Raw genomic sequence first — 14,779 nt, 5'->3', positions numbered from 1 at the left:
TCCCAAGCTGGAAAAAAAGCGGCGGACATGTTCATTTAAATCCGCGGGGGATATTTAAATCCCCCGCGGATTTCCCTATCCTGACTTACCTGATTTGCATGGCTTTTCCGGAAATTGTGGCCAGTGTAGACGTAGCCAGAGTGGAAGCCAAGCTAAGAATAAAAGTACAAGAAGGTGCTCTGTGTGATGCCCATCTTTAAAGGGGAAGATAAGGATAGTTCTGAGAATCAGTTTGCTGAACTTTACCTCAGTAACAGGAAATTTAATTGAGATCATTAGAGTAGTAAATCACAAGAATTCCTATAATTTGATAGAGATAAATTAGTATGGTGAATTATGCTTCTCTTAGAGAGGATTAACAAAATAGTGTAGTAAGGTGAAATGATAGATATAATTTATTTAGATTTTCAAAATGCTTTTGGCCAATTTCTTCCCATGAGACTTTAATAGAAACCTGGTCACCATGCAGGGAGGTAGAGTCCTGTTATGGACTAAAAACTGGCTAAGAGGCATGAAGCTAAAAAGGTTTGTATAAAAGAGAAAGGAAACAAATATGGATTTACAGATCAGGAATTTAAACACTGCTTTTTACTGAGTTTTCTACAGTTATTCCATAAGTTATTAATATCTTGAGACTGTGTTATAGATTCAGTTGCTTAGGTCAGTGGACAATCCTTATTAATATTGTGGGAAGATAGAAAATGTAAAAATATGACAAAAGATTGGTTAGGCTGGTAAAATATGTGGAGGGTTGTGTGGAGCACCAAAAATCTATGATGATAAAAAGAAGTGGTTGTCCAAACATGATAGTAGACAAGCTGTAACACAGTCAGGTGAAAGACAATGCACACTGAAAGAAATAATTTCAACTATTCAGATACACTGAATGATGATATAATCTCTTGGGAAAGCATCACTGCGAACAGCTCAGTGAAGGTATCTGAGTAGGAGTTGTCAAAAAATTTGAGTAGGCTGTTGGGCTGTTGTCAGTATTAGAGAGAGAGAGAGAGAGAAAGAGAATGTACTTCAGAGTCCAATCCCCCTGTCCTGATGCTGCATCTTCACCTTAAATATGTTCGTTTTTAGTTGCCACATTTTAAGCCAGTGGTGCACAACCCGTGGGTCGCAATACCCAAGGGCACAGAGCTAAGACCCGGCTGGCTAGGGGCTGGGCCCGGCTGTTGGTGGCCCCGCAGTGTGCCGCGGCACTTAGATCCAGCTGGCCTGGGGTTGGGCCCGGCCGTTGGCGGCTGCATGGCGTGGCGCTTAAATCAGGCTGGCTGGGGGCTGGGCCCAGCCATTGGTGGCTGCACAGTGCGGTGCTTAGATCCAGCCGGCCGGGGGCAGGACCCGGCCGTTGGCAGCGCGGCTACACGGGGCTCCAACCTGAATAAATGGGCCCACAGATGCCAGACTGGTCATTTGCATCAAATCTTTCTGGCCAAAGCACTGGAGTCTGAAGGCTCTAGTGCAGGAGGTGCTGAGGACTCACAACCATCATCAATATTGAGCCCCACCCACTTCCTTTTGGAATTTATTAGATCTGTTCAGGCAAGATTTTCTCCAGAATCATCTTCCTCCCAACAACATGGCTGCTCCTTGGTCCTTGTCCCTGTCCTGTCAGTGAGGTTTATTTATTATGTAGGTTTACAAACTGCATGGGATGCAGCTTTGGGAGGCAGAGCAGCATATTCCAGGACTCCTGTCAAACCTGTCAGAAGTGGCTGTAGGGAGGCGCAGTGATGAAATGGTACCAAAGAGGCGGAAAGGGAGTGTCGTCAGGTGACAGAACCAGAGTGAAACCAGACTGGAATTCCACACTGAAGCTTAGCTACCATCTCAATCAGGTTCACTTTGGCCAATAGGATTCCATGCATTTTTATGTCTGATGTGTTAAAATCCTCAACAATCAGGCTTCAAGGTTAACTCTCCAATAAAACTAATATGGGAAGTTCATAACTCTCACTGATTTTGTTTGTTACTGGCTTCAGACTAAAAAAGGCAACTATGCTTCGTTTGCATTTTGTGGAGGTTATCTTTGCAACCAGAAGGGCTATAGACTTCATTTGCTTTTTAAATGAAAGCTTAGATACTGGAGAATACAGTCAAATCTGCGCAAAGGACCTAATTCTATGATTCCTTCCACATTTTCATGAGCATAGAGGATCAGTGTCTTTGCCAATCAAACATTGATGTTCAACCTGTCTCAATACACAAGAAAAGAAGGATGCTTAGATTTTAAAGGCCATACATTTAAAGCAGATAAAAGGAAGTATTTTTTATGCAATATATAATAAACTTGTGGAATTTACTGTTGAAAGCTATTACTGGGGAAAAGAATTTTGTAAGATTAAAAAACATTTGACATTTACGTGAATAATATTTGCAATTATTCTAGCTGCTGTATGATAAAATGTTACAAGAGCAAAACAGGGCATTTTGTTCCTTTATGGTAATACACAGCCAAAGTGACCCTATTTCTTGTGTTAGGGTTGTTCTGAGAGGTGAACAGTGCTGCTGACTGTTATGGCTTTATTGTGAGTATAGCAATATTTGATTTTTTTAAAGGTCCTGAAGTTGTGATTAGGTGAGAATATGAGCTTTCATTAATTTTTTTCTAACTCTCAAACTTCTGTCGACAAAAGCCTGTAGTCTAGACGTATCCTCTAGGGAAGGGCAAGCAATCATGAAAAGCCTTGTGTTCAGGGTGTTTGTTGTTTTCCATGTGATCTGTACTCTTCTGTACTTTGTCTCTTACTTAACGAGCAAGAGTGTTTTAGAATCTTATGTATGTCTGCACCTCTGTGTTTGTGCTACATTTATCACATGCCCCTGAAGAGTTAATGTGGGTGTCGCCCACCAGGGTTTTGTGGGATGGTGAATCCTCCTCGCGGATGACAGGAGTACTCCATCCCGAGTTTACTCGAGCCCCACTTTGCCTACGGCAGCGAGTCTGCACAACCAATTGGGCCAAATCCTTCAGCACAGCAGCTCATCCCCCACAGGGCAGTATCCAGGAGTCTCTAGTCCATAGGTCCCTTTAGGGGTACGGCTCCTGGCCTTTCTACTGACCAGAGTTGAATTATGTCCAAATAGTTTCACAGTCTTGGGTCCTGCAGCCAAGTTAGTTCATCCCTGGCGGCAGCCCCTAACGTGATACGGGTGTGTCCTAGTTTGTGGGGTGGGGTAGGGAGACCCGAGCCCTCCCTCTCAACGGGTCCTGGCCCAGAGCCCAAAGGATAGTGGTTCCTCCCACTATCTGACTGGTGGGGGAAAAACTGCAACTCACCAGCCCTCACGAGCCAAGTTTACTCCCTGCCCTGGGCCTCTTCCTACCTCTCTTAGGGTATGTCTACACTACCCTCCTATTTCAAAATAGGAGGGTAATGTAGGCATACCGCACTTGCAAATGAAGCCCGGGATTTGAATTTCCCGGGCTTCATTTGCATAAGCCGGGCGCCGCCATTTTTAAATCCCGGCTGGTTCGAACCCCGTGCCGCGCGGCTACACGCGGCACGAACTAGGTAGTTCGAACTAGGCTTCCTAGTTCAAACTACCATTACTCCTCATTCCATTCCATGAGGAGTAATGGTAGTTCGAACTAGAAAGCCTAGTTCGAACTACCTAGTTCGTGCCGCGTGTAGCCGCGCGGCACGGGGTTTGAACCAGCCGGGATTTAAAAATGGCGGCGCCCGGCTTATGCAAATGAAGCCCGGGAAATTCAAATCCCGGGCTTCATTTGCAAGTGCGGTATGCCTACATCACCCTCCTATTTTGAAATAGGAGGGTAGTGTAGACATACCCTTAGATACTTCTGTGACGCCCTTTTCCTGGTGAGCTGGCAACAGGTCTTACCCACCAACACCATCTTCTTCCACATTGAGGCAATGGTCTGACACGCGTGGGCAACTCTGCATCGGTGCTACCCTCAGAAGTCCATGACCTGCTGGCCTGGTTGTTCGCTTGGGACTCTCCTGGACAGGCTGGCAGGCCAGGTCTATCCCAATTAATCAGTGAAGGGTTGGTAACCGGCACCTCACCTGGTGGCTTTTCCCCCATGATGTCCGCCAGCCCTCCGGTCTTGCTGCTCCTTGACAGGGGTCTGGGAGGTGCTTCTCTGACCTCCCCTTCAGATCCAGGTAGCCTCGCCCCTGGCAGCCTCCCCTCGGGCTGCTCAGGGGCTCCTAAAGGTTCAGGTTCTTCCTGCTTGGGACCTCCCCCCACTGCTACAAATTCTCTCCAGCTTTCTGCCTCTGCCACTTCCACGTAGGCGCTCTCCACCGCCTCCACCCCATTGCCGATGCACCCCTCCTCCCCTGCCGGTTGCGCCAGCTCAGGTTTTAACGCCACCGTGTAGCTGCCAGAGCATGTGCGGCAGCGTCTGGGAGCGCGCCTCTGCTCGCCCCAGAGAGCAGAAACCCTCTCTCTATGGGGGTGTGGTGGGGCAACCCCATCACAGTGGGAACCCAAAGTGCCTACGAGGGTGATAGTTCTCAAAAGTGCTGTGCAGGTGTTTTCATGCAGCAAGGAAGGTTTAGGTTAGACATTAGGAAAAGCTTGCCAGCTGTCAGGGTGGTTAAACACTGGAATAAATTCCCTAGGTAGGTTGTGGAATCTCCATCATTGGAGATATTTAAGAGCAGATTAGCTAAACATCTATCAGGGATGGTCTAGATGGTGCTTGGTCCTACCATGAGGACAGGGACCTGGACTTGATGACCTCTCGATGTCCCTTTCAGTTCTAGTATTCTATGATTCTACAATTCTATCCTCTAAGGATCGGGTAGGGAGGCAGTCTGTAAAGACAATCCTTGCATAGAATTTCTCTGGGGCATTAAACCTTTGTTCGATTTCCCACACCTGTGGAAAAATACCAAATTCAAGATGGATTCCAGCAGCAGGTGGCACAGACACATGTCTTTATAGCACTTCTGCAGGGAGGCAGTTCTTCCTCACTCAGTTGTCTCTTGTTAATGGGTTATTGGCTATGTTTCTTGCCTCTTCATTGTTGTTCCTGAAGGGCTGGAAATAGGCTTTTCTCAACATGAACACATTGAAAATAAATCTACAGACAATATTCTTAATTTCGGTACAGAAATGGTACATGCATACAAATCAAATATGCACATCCAGGGGATTACAAGCTTTCCAATATAGGTTACATGCAATATTTTGCATAAAGCATATTTGAGTTAGGTACATTCATATTCATAAGCCTATTTCCATAAATATGGGGTGCAATGTCACATTAAGTATAGGATACTACTTCAGGTACAATACTGAAGTAAATGGACCTATGCCCCTACCATTATCTCCATTAACAAGGTCCTTCAAAATCCAAAATACATATGTTTCTAATTGAAATAAATCAGGATTTGGGGAAATGCTCGCTTTCTTTCAGAAGCTCCTCAGCCTAAATCCAATGAGGAATTGAAATTAGACTCCATTCTTAAATGTGACGTGAATGAAATCCTGTGATTGAAGCTAAGTCAATGGCATACTGCCTTTCACAAAGCTAACCATGCACCTGCCTGTAATAATGTACTACATCAGAAGACACAGAAGTGGTGTCTGTTGAAAAGCCAAAATCATGCTCTAAGGTAGGAACAGGCCTGCCAAACATACTGTACTTGGTATTAGAATGCCGCCATGGGTTACGCCTGAGTAGACATAGATGATATGTCCACAAGCTGTAAGACATCTAGAAAAACAGCCAAGGGGGAGCAAAATCAGAGCTGTAGTAGAAGAATGGAGCAGTGCCAAATTACTACTGAAGCTGCCTATATGTGCCAAATAGCTTTCTAATTGCATTGCTATCAACAAGACAAAATTGTGTCTCTTTAAAAACATATGTGAGTATTCACAGTGGGTCTAGAAAACAGACAGGGAATTTATATGGAGTGCCAGGTAAGAAGTCTGTTTTGCAGGCATACTTGGGTTGTAAAGACCCAGGAAACCTAGTTTTATTTCCTCCATTTGAAGCATTAAAAATGCGGAAAGTAGAATATCATGGGACTAATTCCATGAACGCACATAAATTGTGACATGTCTGACTAGAAAAGGTAGCACGCCAGAAACAAACAAACCAACAACAATGTAGAGTTTAGTTTGACTGCTTTTACATTTAAGATTAAGGGATATTGGGGGTGCCAAGGCTGGTTTGTAAGAGGGTACACAGTGTTGCGCTGCAATTTCTACAGTTTCAGGCTCTAGAGTGGGCAATAATTTTGATGGGGGACCACTCCAAGATTTTGTTCAAGGGCTATCCTGTTCGGGGGGGGGGGGGAGGGGGCGCTGTAGGGTCTGGGGCTGTGTCTAGACTACACAGTTCTTCCGGAAAAAGATAGCAAATTGTGAACTGCAATTTGCGTAGCTTTTTCCACTTGTTTTTTCAGAAGAGGCTTTTCCGACATTTTTCCCATTGGGTCAAATGTGGGAAAAAAACCCTTTTTTGGATCATCCCTTCTTCCTTGTAAAATGAGGTTAACAGGATACCAAAAACGCATCTGCTCTTCTGAAAATTTTTTTGGAAGAGCAGTCACATTCTTTGGATGTTGAAGAGTTTTTCCGGGATTCCTCCAGTATCCCAGAAAAACTCTACAGTCTAGACATACCCTGGAATGGATATTATATGCAGAAAGGAGATTGGGACAGGAGACTGGGGAGCAAGAGAGGGAGTTTGAGTGAAGGAGAGGGTTGTGACCTGGAACAGGAGCTTGGGGTGCAGGGTCTGGGAGAGGGTGTGGGTGCAGGAGCAGAGTCTGATCTGGAGGAGGGATGTAGGAAGGGATGCAGAGTCTAGGAGGGAGTTGTGACCTGGGGTGGGGGGAGGAGAGTGCAGAGGGTTTGGGTAGTGACCTGGGGAAAGGGATTTGTTTGCAGGATCCAGAAGCGGGTTTTAGCGTTGAAAAGGATTCTGGCCTGGGGGAGGAGAGTAGGAAGGGGTGCTGTGTCTGGGAGGGAGTTGGGTGTGCAAGAGAATGAGGTACCTTAGGCAGGCTCTGACTGTCAGGCAGTTACCTAAATAGCTCACAACCAGCAGTGCTCTTAGGGAGGCTTTCCTAATTGCTAGAAGCCCCAGAGCACTCTGTTCCATGTGGCTCTTTGCACTGGGGGAAGGGAAGGCTTTGTGTGCTGCCCTTGCCCCCAGCAAAATCTCTCAGCTCCTGTTGGATGGAAACTGGCCAATGGGAGCTGAGAAATTGTGCTGCACTGCCTCCACGCCCAGCAAAATCTCTAATCACCCATTGGCTAGTTTCTGGCCAATAGGAACTGAGAAATTTTGACGGGGGTGGGGCAGTGTGCAAAGCCTCTGTCCCTCCCGCTGCAGCTACTTTGAGGGGTGTTGTTTCATGCCGCAGGGACAGGAGGGCCAGATTGAAAGGGTTGGCAGGCCTGATTCTGAGTGCGGGGTGTTTCTCTTGCCCATTCCTGGTCTAGAGAATGTGAGGGTATCTGAGATGTAAATTCCTACAGATTAAAAGTAACAATAGCAGAGTAACAGTGTTGTAATTTCCTCAATGATATCCTAGTATTGTTGCATTCTGAGTGATACATAAAGATCCACAGTTGCAGTAGGTCATCACTCCCCAGATCCAACAAGTTTGTGTTAACGGTCTGCTTTCTTTTAGATTTCAGGAATTCCAGTCTTGGACTATTTACTGTAAATGTCTCCTGGCTTCTGCTTGAGAAGGAAAACAGTTTGCTCCAATGGGAGGTAGTCCCTCATGAGATTCTTCTAGCTGGCCCCAGTAGGGGACAGGCTTGTCATCCAGACAAGCAGGATATGTCACATGCCAAAGTCAGCAGAAACAAAATATATGACACATCCTCTGTCTGAGGTTTTGTATCCCTACAAAGCCAAGCAGAAATAAGACAATATGGGGAACCAGGTCCAAATCAAGCATTCAGTACAAACATTTAGACACCTTAGTCCAAATCTGGATTATGGGACATTTCCATAAAGCTTGTAAGAGGGAGCAACTGGGGAAGCATCTCTTAGATACATCTGGAGACAATTTATGACATCTGTTGTATAATCGTAAGCTTGTAAGTCCCATGTGAAAAGCAGTGTTTTTGGATCAAGATGCCAATGACTGAAATTTTTTGTTTGATATAATCCACTGCCAAGTCCCACACACTTTGAAACAATGCCCCTTTCCAGCTGATTGTAACTCTGTGTAACCTCTTGATCTTGCTGGTTTGGGGGCTATTTATTAAGAGGAGTTTGGGTGGGTGGATGGATGGATGGATGGATGGATGGAGCTGGGATTTTTCTTTGTTGACCCTTACTAAAGTGTTTAACTAGGAGTGATTAGAAAGACTTTCTGTAAAGCATTTTATATCAACATTTGCGTTCTCAAACTACATGAGGTTAGAAAATGTTTATACCCCTCTTTTTCTCACTTCTGGTTCACGAGCCCAGATTGGAAGATGTGGGATGCCCTTTTACCACAGAATGGCCATCAGAGCACCTGTGCTTTTTCCCTCTGGAACATCCATACTTGCCTTCTTATGCAATAGCTGTAGCGCTAAAAGCAGTTATGCCTCAGAAAAGAAGGTTTACCTATGGCAGAAAAAGCCCTCTGTTTTGCTGTTTAACTGCCCATTTAATTATGCAAGAGCTCATTTGAGGTGTGGATGCTCCGCAGGTTTTTACACAAAAACAGCTGTTTTTGCGCAAAAACCTTGTAGTGTAGATATAGCCTTAGAGTGGTCTGGCTGGGGCCAGAAACTGTTTAAGAGAGTAAAGTAGGCCTGATGCAAGGCTATGGTTCTTTTGATTTGCTACTGGGTGTATTGCGGACAAGTTTTGTTTTATGTTTCCCCACCCCTAAGGTGGAGGAAGTAACCTAGGGGACAGCCATTTTAGATTCAAGTCTGATCAACAGGGAGTAATTGGTTTTGAGTCTGAATGCATAAGGCAATTGGGGTGAAAGTAAAATGATAGAATCATGACATTTAAGAAAAGGAAAGAGTTGGAGTAGCAGAATAAGAACAATGGATTTTTGAAAAGCAAGCTCAGAAGGCCAGATTGCAGAATATTTAAATAAGGAATATATATTTCAAGTCAGCAGGACTTGATGAAATTCAAGTTTAGATTACCTAAGGAATGAGCTGAAGCAATTTTGGAACTGTTAGTAATTACTTTGGAGAACTCATGGAAAATGGGTGAGGTCACAGAGGAGTGGAGAAGGGTAAACAAAGTTACTGGCCCAATGGTTGAGTGAAAGAAGTAGACATGGTATCTTGTTGGGTTCTTTTAAGTAAGACTTTTAACACAGACTTGCATGCAAGGTTCCCTCTAAGCTGCGTGGCAGCACAGCACTGTTGCTGTTGAATCAGCCCTGCCCAGCCAGGGACTCAAGGCTCAGTGCATGTTGCTGCCTGGCTGGGAGAGGAGCATTTCTCCTTCTGTGACAGCAGCAGCTCCATGCTGAGGACCAAGCAGAGAGTTTCTCCCATCTGGTAGGGAGGGGATGTGTCATAGAACCATAGAATAATAGGACTGGAAGGGACCTCAAGAGGTCATCGAGTCCACCCCCCCGCCCTCAAGGCAGGATCAAGCTCCGTCTACACCATCCCTGACAGATGTCTATCTAACCTGTTCTTAAATATCTCCAGAGAGGGAGATTCCACCACCTCCCTTGGCAATTTATTCCAATATTTGACCACCCTGACAGTTAGGAATTTTTCCCTAATGTCCAATCTAAACCTCCCCTGCTGCACTTTAAGCCCATTACTCCTTGTCCTGTCCTCAGAAACCAAGAGGAACAAATTTTCGCCTTCCTCCTTGTGACACCCTTTTAGATATTTGAAAACCGCTATCATGTCCCCCCTTAATCTTCTTTTTTCCAAACAAAACAAGCCCAGTTCATGAAGCCTGGCTTCATAGGTCATGTTCTCTAAACCTTTAATCATTCTTGTCGCTCTTCTCTGTACCCTTTCCAATTTCTCCACATCTTTCTTGAAATGTGGCGCCCAGAACTGGACACAGTACTCCAGCTGAGGCCTAACTAGTGCAGAGTAGAGCGGCAGAATGACTTCACGAGTTTTGCTTACAACACACCTGTTGATACAACCTAGAATCATATTTGCTTTTTTTGCAACAGCATCACACTGTTGACTCATATTCAACTTGTGGTCCACTATGACCCCTAGATCCCTTTCCGCCATGCTCCTTCCTAGACAGTCGCTTCCCATCTTGTATGTATGGAACTGATTGTTTCTTCCTAAGTGGAGCACTTTGCATTTCTCTTTATTAAACTTCATCCTGTTTACCTCTGACCATTTCTCTAACTTGCTAAGGTCATTTTGAATTATGTCCCTATCCTCCAAAGAAGTTGCAACCCCACCCAGTTTGGTATCATCTGCAAACTTAATAAGCGTACTCTCTATCCCAATATCTACATCGTTGATGAAGATATTGAACAGTACGGGTCCCAAAACAGACCCTTGAGGAACTCCACTTGTTATCCCTTTCCAGCAGGATTTAGCACCGTTAACAACAACTCTCTGACTACGGTTATCCAGCCAATTATGCACCCACCTTATCGTGGCCCTATCTAAGTTATATTTGCCTAGTTTATCAATAAGAATATCATGCGAGACCGTATCAAATGCCTTACTAAAGTCTAGGTATATAACATCCACCGCTTCTCCCTTATCCACAAGGCTCGTTATCTTATCAAAGAAAGCTATCAGATTAGTTTGGCATGACTTGTTCTTCACAAACCCATGCTGGCTATTCCCTATCACTTTATTACCTTCCAAGTGTTTGCATATGATTTCCTTAATTATATGTGTCCTTACAGGCTGGGAAAGTCTCGCTGCTCTGTCCTCAGCAAGAAGCTACTGCTGTGTCTGAGGGCAAAGTGCTCTTCCCCCAGCCAGGTAGCTCCGTGTGTGTCCTGAACCCCTGGCTGGGTGGGGCTGATTAGGCAGCTGTGCTACCATGCAGCTTAGAGGTAACCTTGATCACATGAGAATCTCATAACAAATTAGGTAAATACGATCTAGCTGGAGTTACTATTAAAGTAGGTGCATGACAGAAGAACATATCTAGTGAAGCCCTGGCAGGGATCAGGCCCGAGTATGGGACTAGTCAATATTTTCACTGATGGCTTAGAGAGAGTGGAGAATTTAGAGCTTGTAAACTTTGGAGAACAGAATTAGAGTTCAAAACAACCTTGACAAATTAGAGAACTGGTCAGAAATCAACTACTGAAATAAATTAAGACAAATGCAAAGCAGTACACTTAGAAGGGAAAAGCATCAAATGCACAATTATAAAACAGGGAATAACTGAAAAGGATCTGGAAGTCATAATGGCTCACAACTTGAGTCAGCATGTGGTGCAGTTGAAACAAAGCTAATATCAGTCTGAGGTGTACCTGGCCCTACAGTCTTAGGGTACGTCTACACTAGTCCCCTAGATCGATCTAGGGGGCTAGTGTAGACGTACCCTAAGAGTCTAGGTAGCAGCATACCAACAACATGTTCAGGAGTGTAAGTGGCATTCTCTCCCTATTACACCCATCTCTAGGAATCAGTGAGTGGAACAGTGAAGCTGTATCCTCAAAGTTTGCCTAAAAGAAGAGTTTTTGGAAACCACAGAAAGTGGTTAGCAGGTCAGTTCCTGGCTGGGACAAGGAGTGAACAGTGGGTCCTTCTTTCTCGCCAAAGGAGTCTGAGAATAGTCAAGAGTTTGTGCTGATTAGAACTTGTGTAGCTTGGACTACAGAAAGAAGGACCTGAGACAGGGCAGGAGATAAAAGGCCCAAGGAAATAGCAAAAGTATTGAGTTGAGCAGTAGGTGGTTGATATTTTTTTAGGGTACTTGGGTTGTAAACGTGAGTAGGGGGATGAGGCTGTATTCCACTACTGGCCACAGACAAAGTGGTATAAACAAACCCCAAAGAAAGGGACAGGACTTTTTGGGGTTCTGAACAAGAGTTTGAATTTAAAGGGTCCAGAACCAGGGCTGAAGTTTCTAGTGAGTGTCAACAGACTCTTACTGGACTCTTTAACACAGAAGAGGTCATTTGGACTTCATGTCTTTGCAGGAGGGCCAAGCCACTGAAGACCTGTCAAGGTCGGCCAGCAGCCTGCAGGGGAAACCAAGGTGTGAGAAAAGAAATATAATATTCCATACAGCCTCTTGCCTGTGCTCCGGGGTGCATACCCTGTTACAGGTCTATTAACAGGAGTGTCCTGGGTAAGACACAGGAGATAACTACTGTATCCTGTTCTACTTGTAAGTTATCAGCTGGAATTCTGTGTCTAATACTTCAAGAAAGATGTGGACAAACTGGAGTGAGCATAGGCTACTGGTGCCTGTGCAGGGAGGGCCATGCAGAGGAACAGTGAGGGGGCATGAGGGAGTACCCTATTTAGAAATCAGTTTTGGCAGGAGCCCAGTGGGGGCAGTGCACCTTCTGAGTGCTGCCATGAGGTGCCTATGGGAGCAAATCGAGAGACGATAACCTGACCTATGAGGAAAGGTTGAACTGGATATTTTTCTTTTTTGAGAAGAAAAGACTAATCAACTTCTTGTGAAAAAATTCTCCAGATTTCTGACTTGGATTTTGGAAAAGCTAGAAATGTGACCATTTCCACAAAGGCTTCATCTAGATTTTTACATAGGAATTTGAAAACTTGTCTGAAGCGGACTCCTAGGCACTAATTAATAAAGTTGGTGGCAAGATTCCCATTGACTACAATGGGAGCAGGAGCAGACCATAGAAAGCATTTTTAGGGCTGTCAGTCACTTTTAACTTGCGCAATTAACTCATTGCATTGTTAAACAATAAAATACCAATTGAAATGTAATATTTTTTGATGTTTTTCTACATTTAAATGCACAAGTTGAACCCCACTAGTCCAGAAACATTTGTCATCTGGAATGATTTAGTTAGCCAGATGTCCACTTTTCGTGGTGTGGCAGTTTCCCATGGTCCCATAAAGTTTATTTATAGCAATGTAGTGGGTGGGAGTGGCCACCCACTGACCCCGAGGAGGACGAACCTTTCCCTGAGCCTTGGTGGGCAGCATCTGGCCCTAACAACTCACCTGGGTGGAAGCCAGGAGGCGAGGTCAGAAAAAGCCTGCCAGAAAGACCGATCAAGCCCTAGCCAGCAAGGAAGCCAGAAGCCTCCCCAGCACAACCAAGCAAGAAGCTAGACCCTGGGGAAGCTGATGACTGGCCTGGGCTACCAGGCCGACTACTGGAGGACTGCCCGGAGAGTTTGTTTACCTAGCTGGAGGACCCCAACCCACGCTGTCCTGAGGACCTGCCCCGGATCCAGGTACAACCCGAGGGGGGAAACGGAAATGGCCCAGGGATAGCCGACCTTGGTCTAGCAGAGGGTCAGTGGATTGCAGTAGCAGAAGATCAGTGTGTTTCAGCATGGATCCCTGCTGACCCAGCAACCATCGGCTCTGCTGCTACTAAGGCCCTGGGCTGGGACGCAGTGGAGTGGGTGGGCATGCATCCCCCCCCCCCCGGTACCCCACTCTCAGGTGGAAGTCTCTCCCCTCAGTTGATCCCATTCACCTCCCATTCACATTTATCTACTGGACCCCCGCCTGAGCAAGGGGACCTGGCTGGAGCCCTTGCAAATGGGCCTTGAGCTACTGAGAAACTGCTTTGTTGCTGCCCCGACCTGAACCAGGGCTCAGACTTATAATGCGTCCCTATACTGTCTAATTGCCTGTTACCCCTCCTTGACATAGGGTTGGGCTGGAGGACGGTTCTTAGGTATATATTGTCAGCCCCCCCCCCGGAACAAGGGTGGGCGAGTAAAGACTCTTTGACTATAGACAAGGTGCTGTGTAGTGGGTCAGAATGTCCACCCACTGACCCTAAGGGGGAACGAGCCCCCCGTTTTTGTGCCCCACTGGGCTACAAGCAACCAGTCCTAGCTTTCAGGGTACGTCTAGACTGTGGCACTATTTTGGGATACCGGAGGTATCCTGAAATAGCTATTCCGCATCTTTTAAACCAGCTCTTTATTTCGAAATAGATTTCAAAATAACAGGGTTGCTATTCCAACATCCCTGTAACCCGCGTTCCATGAGGGTTTAGGGACATTTCAGAATAGTGGTTTATTTCGAAATTTAGTGCTACATAGACAGTGCCAAATTTCAAAATAAGCTATTTAGAAATTAGATCAAAATAAGATAAGCAATTTGCATACCTCAAATTGCATGTCCTATATTGATAAGTGTATAAGGGTGTACATGCACCTTTGGGGTATGTCTACACTGCATTCCTCTTTCGAGAGAGGAATGCAAATGCAGCCAAGTGAAATTGTAAATGAAGCGCGGATTTGAATTTCCCGCACTTCATTTGCATAATGGTGTCCGGGCGCTTTTTTGAAATACCCTATTTCGAAAGAAAAAATGCAGTGTAGACGGGGTTATTTTGAGAAAAAAACCCTTCTTTCGAAATAACCCTCTTTAACCTAGGTTTAAGGGTTATTTCAAAAGAAGGGTTTTTCTCAAAATAACCTCGTCTAGACTGAGTTTTTTTTTCAAAATACGGTATTTCAAAAAAGCGCCTGGACTCCATTATGCAAATGAATCATGGGAAATTCAAATCTGCACTTCATTTGCAATTTTGCTCGGCTGCATTTGCATTCCTCTCTCAAAAGAGGAATGCAGTGTAGCTATAGCCTCAGTGTTCCGTGCTGTTATTTAGCTCTAGTTTATACCTACATGTCCTCTAACAGCCCAGTAAGCAGTGGAAGCATTGGTAATGCTGCTAGACAATATTGAC

General features: G+C 45.2%; 1 long non-coding RNA gene across 2 annotated transcripts in view; it reads right to left on the bottom strand.

The window, feature by feature from the left end:
• The window catches only part of LOC102456494 (uncharacterized), a 134,228-nt gene that overhangs the window by 66,531 nt on the left and 52,918 nt on the right, over positions 1-14,779 (bottom strand). Inside the window, exon 5 of one of the 2 annotated variants that reach the window (XR_001367751.3) lies at positions 3,826-7,852. The exons of the other annotated variant lie outside the window; for it this stretch is intronic. This is a non-coding gene — a long non-coding RNA (uncharacterized LOC102456494). Of the gene's footprint in view, positions 1-3,825; positions 7,853-14,779 lie in introns of those variants that run through there. 2 annotated transcript variants of the gene reach the window in all.

This window comes from Pelodiscus sinensis, chromosome 2 (genome assembly GCF_049634645.1).
Source record: "Pelodiscus sinensis isolate JC-2024 chromosome 2, ASM4963464v1, whole genome shotgun sequence".
Classification (NCBI taxonomy): Eukaryota; Metazoa; Chordata; order Testudines; family Trionychidae; genus Pelodiscus; species Pelodiscus sinensis.
This window is presented reverse-complemented; position numbering and strand designations above follow the sequence as displayed.